We start from the raw sequence: 8,628 nt of genomic DNA on the forward strand, positions 1-8,628 counted from the left end.
ACATGGCAGTACGGAGCCGTATACATATTGCATGCAACATTGCAGACTACGAATCCCTGAACGAAACCCCTTTAAGACGAAGTCTTATATGACTCACGTCTAAGAACTATCCAGCCACAATATTCTGACTTCTACCGCTCTAGACACATAGCTCATTGCATGATACCGAGTACAACCGCGCCAAATTCTACGAGATGTAATATATCAACTTACCGGCAAACAGAGAGGTGCAAAAATGGGCAAATTCCCGCATGCAAACCCACGTTCAACACCGTCAAGCGACACTAGCGCCGCCTCGACTCTGCGTCAAGAGCAGCAACTACCGTAGGATCAATGAGCAGTACCGAACCTCAATTAACTATCCATAATTATTTCCTTCACTACCCCTCTCTCTATATCTCTTTAAGACCGTTCTGATGCGTGAAGAGTGTAATTCTTCACGTAAGTTCACTTTCGAAATTAATGACAGACACAAGGGACTACAACTGCAGACTGTTGCTTTAGCGGTGTTGAGCATCGGGTCCGGCGCAGCTGGTCTCAGCTGACCTGCGTGATGCTGCTCGTCGATGTAAACAAACCGTCACGCCCAGAGGTTAGTGGTGCGAGTTTCACTGTTCCCCAGACCGCCTCTTCTCCCTCTAACGTCTAATCATGTAGACACTTTGTTAAACTGTTACGACCCCGGCCCTCTGTCGGCGAATGACAGAGCTTTGTGAACGAATGCCCTCTGGTTAATTCCGAGGTGAGCCTGAGTCACCGCTTGGAGCGTGAAGTTAAGGTTGTTGCAAAGACATCCGAATTTACCTCGCGTGTATAAATTCGTGTTCGGTATTGGCGGTTGTTAATGTGGAACAGGAGGGTGCTCTAGTTCATGTGTCGGTGTGTTCAACTGTTGTACGGCAACATCGTCTTGTGCCGGGAGATTACATTAAGATTAGAAGGCTTGGCATCTGCCTTTTGGAGGAGGTGACGATGTTGTGGACGCCCCACGCTGCACAAGAACCATCTTCAGTGTGCCTCCCAGTATTATACGTATGTCGAAAGTGTGAGACTTTTAAGAACAAGAACGCAAGGAAAGTGATACATAACCCCGTTTGTCAAATCTCTTGTTAATTTACGCCACTTGCGCATTCAGAAACCTATATTTGGGACTGAGGCCTTCAATTCCTCTCTCATATTTGATATGTCTTCTCATTCATATTTATAGCATATATGGAACGGCAGCAGACAGACGTATCGCATTAACAAACCACATTGTTCTCTGCATTTTGCTTTATTTATTTTTTCTGAGAAGCGGCACAAAAGTAAGAAGTTTGAGAAGTTTCTGTCACTGGTTGTCTCACACAAGCTCTCTGACAGAGACAGAAACAAAATGTATGTACCATCGTCAGCTGGTCTACGTGTACTATAAATGTCACGTACACAACGTGAGTATTGACAATATTTGTGTGTAGTCGACTCCTGACACGCATGACAGTTTTCGGGGTTTAAAATGTCATGACTAGGTATTCGTCGTGTGACAGCTACAGTGAGGGGTCGTGAGACGGGGAGGCAGGGGTCGTGGTAGAGACAGGTGGCTTTGGGTCGTGAGTGAGACAGATAAGATGCGTCCGTGGATGAGACACGTGGATTGGGGTCGTGGATGAGGAAAATTGAATATGGTCGTGGCGGGTGACATTGGTTAGGGTCGTCAGTGAGGCTTAAGCAAACTTTTTCTCCCACGCCCCACACCATACCTGTCTTATCTATGACCCCTGTCCTTCCTGTCTTATCCAAAGCTCTCACCTATCTCAACCACGACCCCAACATATATATATATATATATATATATATATATATATATATATATATATATATATATATATATATATATATACACATATATATTGCAACCATTACCCTAACCTACTTGTCTCATCCATGACCCTAAGCTATGCATCCCATCCACGACCCTAAACTATGTCTCACAACGTTTAACCAGCCTATCCCCAACCAACCCAGCCTACCACTCATAACCTCAAATTTAGTTAAAGTTTCTCCAGTGGGCAGTGGTAACTCGGTGGGTAAAGGACTCATTTCTGACATCGAAGATAGCGGGTTGCAACCTACATGTCAAGTAGATCATGGTTATTCATCTCTTTATTCATTGAAGCGCTACAACCTGAGATAATTGTATCCTGTTCATCCACAACTGCAAAATCAGGGATGAGGGGAATTTGTATTCTGTGTGCGTTTGTCTGCGGTGTCAAATATCAGTTAAAAATATAATCCATGCATGTAATGTAACTCGATATACTTTTTTTTTCCACCAAAAGTTCTTGAGTGCCAGAAATACTATTGTATGTAAACAAATCTTGAAAAATATAAAAACAAGGAACTTGCGCCAATGTAAAATTCTATTAACAATTGACAGTATTGTTCGTTCTTTTTTTAAACTCGGGACAAGTCGGTAAAAATACCACTTCGTGTCCTACCTCACTTAACTCAAACGTTTATGGAAGAAAATCTCGATCACGCTACGCAGAACAATAGAAACTTAGCGAAATATTATGCCAGGTTATATTAACGCAATACTGGTTTGGTTGGGATTTAGGATTAGTTTGGTAATGCAAGTGTGGATTAGGCTGCATTAGCTCGGGTTTAATTTGACTATTCTTGTTAGCGTTTGTTTATATATATATATATATATATATATATATATATATATATATAGAACTGAATCAGGTCGCGTACTGTTATCTGGATCCCTTACATCCTTAGCGTGGAATTCAAAGTTATTTATGATATATTAATGAATAGGAAATATCAATTTCACTTATAAATGACAATTACTGACATACAAAATATAGGTTTATGTGACACTGTCATATATATGGCTGGAAATCCTCCCCTCTTGTTTTTTTTCTTTTTTTTTTAATTTTCCAAAAGAAGGAACAGAGAAGGGGGCCAGGTGAAGATATTCCCTCAAAGGCCCAGTCCTCTGTTCTTAACGCAACCTCGCTAATGCGGGAAAGGGCGAATAGTATGAAAGAAAGAATATATATATATATATATATATATATATATATATATATATATATATATATATATATATATATATACGTATATGATTTTTTTTATGTACGCTCTAGTTAGTTCGGTTAGTCTAGTTTAAAACAGTAATATGAACTGAGCAGTTGCTGGTAATGAGGGACAAAATGGCCCTTGGACCTGCCTGTTAGTGGTGCGTACACTGCAGAGTTCAAGCGTAGGGGAACAAAAAAAATCCAGAACCTACTGACTGAGGCACACATTTCCCCAGAGAGCCACACAGAAGCACGTAAACACTTAGCTACCACGCCTCAGAGGCACGATATCCCCTCAGATACCTGGCGTAATAACACGATACCTCCAGCTATCATAAGGGTTGGTTACATCTGTCTTGAGCCAGATCATACGTCCGACCCCTGACGTTGATGTGTATTCTTTTTAGTGTTTTATGTTTCAGTTGGCTAATGGTGTTCTCAATTATTTTTATTGCTGGCTGTCTTGACTGTTCTACGAGAAAATCTCATTATATATATATATATATATATATATATATATATATATATATATATATATATATATATATGGTGATAACTTGATCGCACAAGTACGTGATAATTTTGTATGAATGGTAAATCGCAATTCAAATGTTCATTCGATTTATTCAAGCACTGATATATATATATATATATATATATATATATATATATATATATATATATATATATATATATATATATATATATATATTCCTATGAGTCCACGGGGAAAATGAAACACAAAAAGTTCCCAAGCGCACTTTCGTGTAATAATCACATCATCAGGGGAGACACAAGAGAGGAATATAACAGTCAGATGATGTGATTATTACACGAAAGTGCACTTGGGAACTTTTCGTGTTTCACTTTCCCCGTGGACTCTAGGAATACCTTGATCACGCGCAAAATTGTGATCCTTTCCAATATATATATATATATATATATATATATATATATATATATATATATATATATATATATATATATTACCTCTGTCCATTCTCACAATTTGTCAACCACCATACATACGATTATCAATCCTTCTTCTACTAGCTTTCTAACTAGAAAGTACACTGAATAAATGATAAGTCCAATCGCTTGGAAATCCATGCAATCTATTCATATACAGCACTAACCCCCCCCCCCCTTCTCATTTTTTTGTCCCAACATGACGTCATCAATACAAACACGTTGGGCCCAACTCATGTTGATGGACACATAAATATCTGAAATTTAATGGCATGGATTTTACTATTTATATATTCATTCTTTCTGCCAAATGGACACAGTGGCGAAACGGATGCCAGTCTGCACCTCAGAACAGGTGTTTCTGCTGCGAGAAGACAGCACTTTCAAATTTCCTGAAGGATTTCAGAATAAAAGGAAAAAATAGTAAACCGTCGTACACGGCTGCTCAACGCCAACGCTGAAAGAAAACAAATTAACGAGACCGCGGATGGGGTAGGGCAGGCAAGGCTGTGTCAGTTCGTGAGGCGTGTGGGCGTGGCAAGAGGCTGATGAGTGTGGTAGGCGTGGTTTCGTGGCAAGTATTGATTGTTGACCACGCCCTCAGCGGTCGAGCGGTAGCACAGTGTGTTGATCTACTCTGATCAGGCACGTATGCCGGCCAACAAATACTTCGGCGATTCCCACCTCTCACATCCCTCTCCCTGTCTAGCACTTAATGATTTTTGTGTTTAAGTCTCGTTCCAGGATAATGAGTTTGTGGCCATCCAATCTAACGCAGCCTTTACCACTGACCAACTAGTTCACTTGCAGGGTTTGATAGCTGTACTATGCTCCCAAGTTAAGGGTAAGGTTTGGATGGCCGTGGTGTCAGTGTAACAGTAGCAAACACTAACACAACACGTAGGCCAGTTGTACAACCGTACGTCGTGATGAATGGTTGATGAACCTCACCTCGTCAGTTTCGGGGTGATGAAAAAAAAAAAAAATATGTAACCGGAAAATGAAAAAAAAAGATTGTGTTGCTTCGTGCGTTTAACGAGGCAACGGTCGGTAAAAAAATAAATAAATAAAAGTGCAAACAACTCGACTGTGATGGTCTTTCAAAATCTATCCTAACCTAACCTAGCCTAAATGAAACGTTTATGGAAAGAAATCTAGATTGCGTTTTACGGAATAATAACCATAAAATAAGGATGCTATCTCTCCATTCCTGACGATTTTTGTTTTCGTATTTATTTCATTTTATTTTTTCTATTTATTTATTATTCATATTTTTTAAGGGGAATGGAGTTCAATCAGTCGAGCGCGATGATAAGGCCATATACATGATAGCACGACCCTTGTGCAGTATGAGGAAGTCAATAACCAAAGGCCATAACGTTTTGTTCGGGGGCTTAAACTTCCCAGCTTAAGCCAGTTACCCAATCACCGACTCGCCTGAAAGTCGAGAATGAACAGCCAACCGGGTTTACCTTGAACCGGCTGCCACATCAGGGACTCGAACCTCGACTCTTTAGTTTTGTATCGCAACACCTAGCCAAACAACGGAGGCTCATAGTACAGTTTGCTATTACCAGTTATTTCCTGTCTGTGCATATAAGGGGAAATTTAATCGTAATTTTCATTTATTCATTGATCTATTACGTAACTTGGTGGACTCTCGGGATGGAGAAAGGTCAAAAGAGCGAGGCTAGGGGATGGGTTGCAATCACCGACCATAGGGTTAGAAGGCGAGTGCTTGGGTGTATTATTTGTCAACCGTGGCTGATTAGACAGGGGGCTGGCTGATGGGGCCACAGCCCAAGCCCACCTCAGAGCATAGTCCTAAAAGACACGCAGGCCAACAAAACAAATAAACCCACCGTAGAACATACGTCCATCGAGCAACACAAGTCCACTAACTCAAATATAACAACTGCACCTCTTAAGGCTCGTATATGACAACAATATGTGTACAAATGTTACCATAACCATATGATTATTTGTGATCGTACAGAATATACGATTTCTTAGTTGATTAATGTGGTCTAAGTTTACGTGCGTAACGTATGAACACGAGCTTAGGTAACCTTAGACCCATCTAGATTAGTCATCGCCACGCCTATCAGGTCATTGATTAACCTCTGTTCGTGTGGCCGCATCTCTTGAACTTTGCTATTATACAGCATTTTGAATTCATGTATGCTTTTCACATTCATAATCTTATCAGTCGCTTTATTCCATAGACCCACTCACTGGTCGTATACTTTAAAAAGTGCTTTACATCTTTTTCCAGTAAGTTTATTGCTTAATTTCCTGTTATGGCCTTCGTGTCCCATATATATATATATATATATATATATATATATATATATATATATATATATATATATATATATATATATATTGAAGGACTCTTCTCTGTCGACGTTACCAAACATGTTTAAAAACTCAAAAACTGTGATATAGTAAGACCTTTCTCTTCTCTCTTCCTTGTTGGACACATTCATGGCACTTAACCTCTCGTGTATCAAAGCTCTCATAATTCTTTTTGCCCTGTTCATTGTGTTTCTTTAAGATCGGCGACGAAACTTATGGAAAATATTCTAGTTTTAGCTTTTAGCTTAGGAACATAGCGTTAAGATATATATTCTAGTTTTAGCCGTGTACTTGATTGCACATTTAACATTTGTCAGCAGACTCTTCTAAGTTAGAGCTCTAAACGACAGGTTATGTACAAAGTCTACTCCCTAGTCTCTGTCCCACAAATTCCTGCAGCTCAATTTTCTGCTAGACAGTATCTGTATCGAGGCCTTCACTCATTTTGTTCCATTCTCATTACTTTACATTTCATTGGGGGTGAATTTAGTCAACACTATCATATCAACCCTGGAGATTGCCTAGGTCCCCTTGTCAGTTGATGCAATCTTCCACACATTCTACTTCCCTGATTATCGAGGGATAAATGTACTCAGTCATAAGTCAAATCCTTCTGGCGAGTCATTTACTTGGATCAAGAAGAGTAATAATCTCAGGACTGGATTATGTGGTATACCTCTAGTGAGTCCTACCCGTTTCGAGAAGGGTTCTCCTTCGTGTAACCTTTGTTCCCTTCCACCAATTTAATTATCTGGCTATCACAGGAACCTCCCCTACTTCTGCCTGAAGCTCGTTTCTTTACCATCCTCTTATGAGGCATAGTGTCAAATGCTTTCCGGCAGTCCACTTACACAGTCCACCCAACCTTTTTTTTTTTTCTTGTCAAAAACGGGACTCGCTCAGTCTCATAGAAGTCTTAAGAGGTTCATTACACATGACTTCATTTTCCCTGAAGCTGTGTTGTCTCTGGCTTAGGTAGTTCCTCCTTGCAATTAGTCATCCACTTGCATCTAATTATATTTTCCAAATTTACAGAGTAGTTTTGGTTCTTTACCTTCCTCCAATTATATGTTCAAGTGGCATGTCAGGCATATCTATACATTTCTTCACATATGCAGAAATTCTATGGGCACTACGAGTCTTATATGGGTCGAGGTTCTTTGATATTCTATGTAAACATTCTCTAGATGTTTCGTTGATTTTCAAGACCTCCCCGTTCCATCTCAGTGGTGTTGGGGGATATAAAGCCTTCCACTGTGAAAACGCACCTATCATCAAATCAACCACTGAATCCGTTCCCCTGATTTGCTGCTTCCTAAACTGATGGTTTATTCATAATGAATTCATGGAAAAGTTTTGGATCGTCGTCTTCCTTGACCACAATATTCTTTTCAAAGTTCTCTGCTCCTTCCTCATCCAGCAGTACTCATTTCTTGCTCTCTTAATACCTTTCAAATGCTTGCTGGCTGCAGTGCAGTACCTCATGTTTCTACACAGCATATCCCTAAGCTCTTTCGCATGTTGACATTATTTACTGAACCACACCTCTCTATTTTGTCCCCTCTGTATATGAAGTTTATGGTACCCCTCTTCTTACACTGATATAAGTTTCGCACAACGCTCCACAACGAAAAGTATCATCTGTGCACAACTCCGTTTCCCATCGGATGTTCCCAAAAATATTCTTTCGCGCTGTGAAGTTTCCGATTCTGGTTTCGTCTGTCTTCATGTTCTCATTTATCCTCTAATCAAACTCAGGCAGTACATGATTACTTTCTGGTATAATAATTTTTTGATATTCCAAGTTAATGTGTAAATATAGGAGATCGTAATGCTGTATATCAGTTCCTTTGATTCTCGTGTGCTCTTTAACATGTTGGTGTAGGGCAAGTTTCTTGTATACATACACTCTATACGAACTTGTGTCTCCACTATTTTCTGTCTCCATAAGAACCCAGATTCTCCCAATCTCTTGTGAAATCCACTGCTGTTAATACGTTACCATGTCTGAGAAGTGCGTGTTTAATTATTCACGTACTATCTTGAGTGTTCCTTTAATGTTTTTCTACTTGTCTGTCTCTGGATAAACGTAGAGCAGTAGTAGAAACTCGTATGAATTTCCACATTACGTACTCGGCAGGGAAAAGCTACAAAAATCACTACCACGCTTCGCTGCGTTTAACGAATAACCTTACAAGACATCGCGTTTAACACTTGCCATTTTAATCAACTTAAT

At 39.7% G+C, this 8,628-nt stretch overlaps 1 protein-coding gene across 3 annotated transcripts in view; it reads left to right on the forward strand.

Moving 5' to 3' along the window:
• Window positions 1-440: 440 nt before the first annotated feature.
• The window catches only part of NANS (N-acetylneuraminic acid synthase), a 70,397-nt gene continuing 62,209 nt past the window's right edge, over window positions 441-8,628 (forward strand). For 2 of the 3 annotated variants that reach the window (XM_071662574.1, XM_071662572.1), the window contains exon 1: window positions 441-592. The gene's annotated coding sequence lies outside the window, so the exon portion shown is untranslated. The other variant, XM_071662573.1, reaches the window with a different exon arrangement.

The sequence above is a fragment of the Panulirus ornatus genome, chromosome 6 (assembly GCF_036320965.1).
Source record: "Panulirus ornatus isolate Po-2019 chromosome 6, ASM3632096v1, whole genome shotgun sequence".
NCBI classification, from domain to species: domain Eukaryota; kingdom Metazoa; phylum Arthropoda; class Malacostraca; order Decapoda; family Palinuridae; genus Panulirus; species Panulirus ornatus.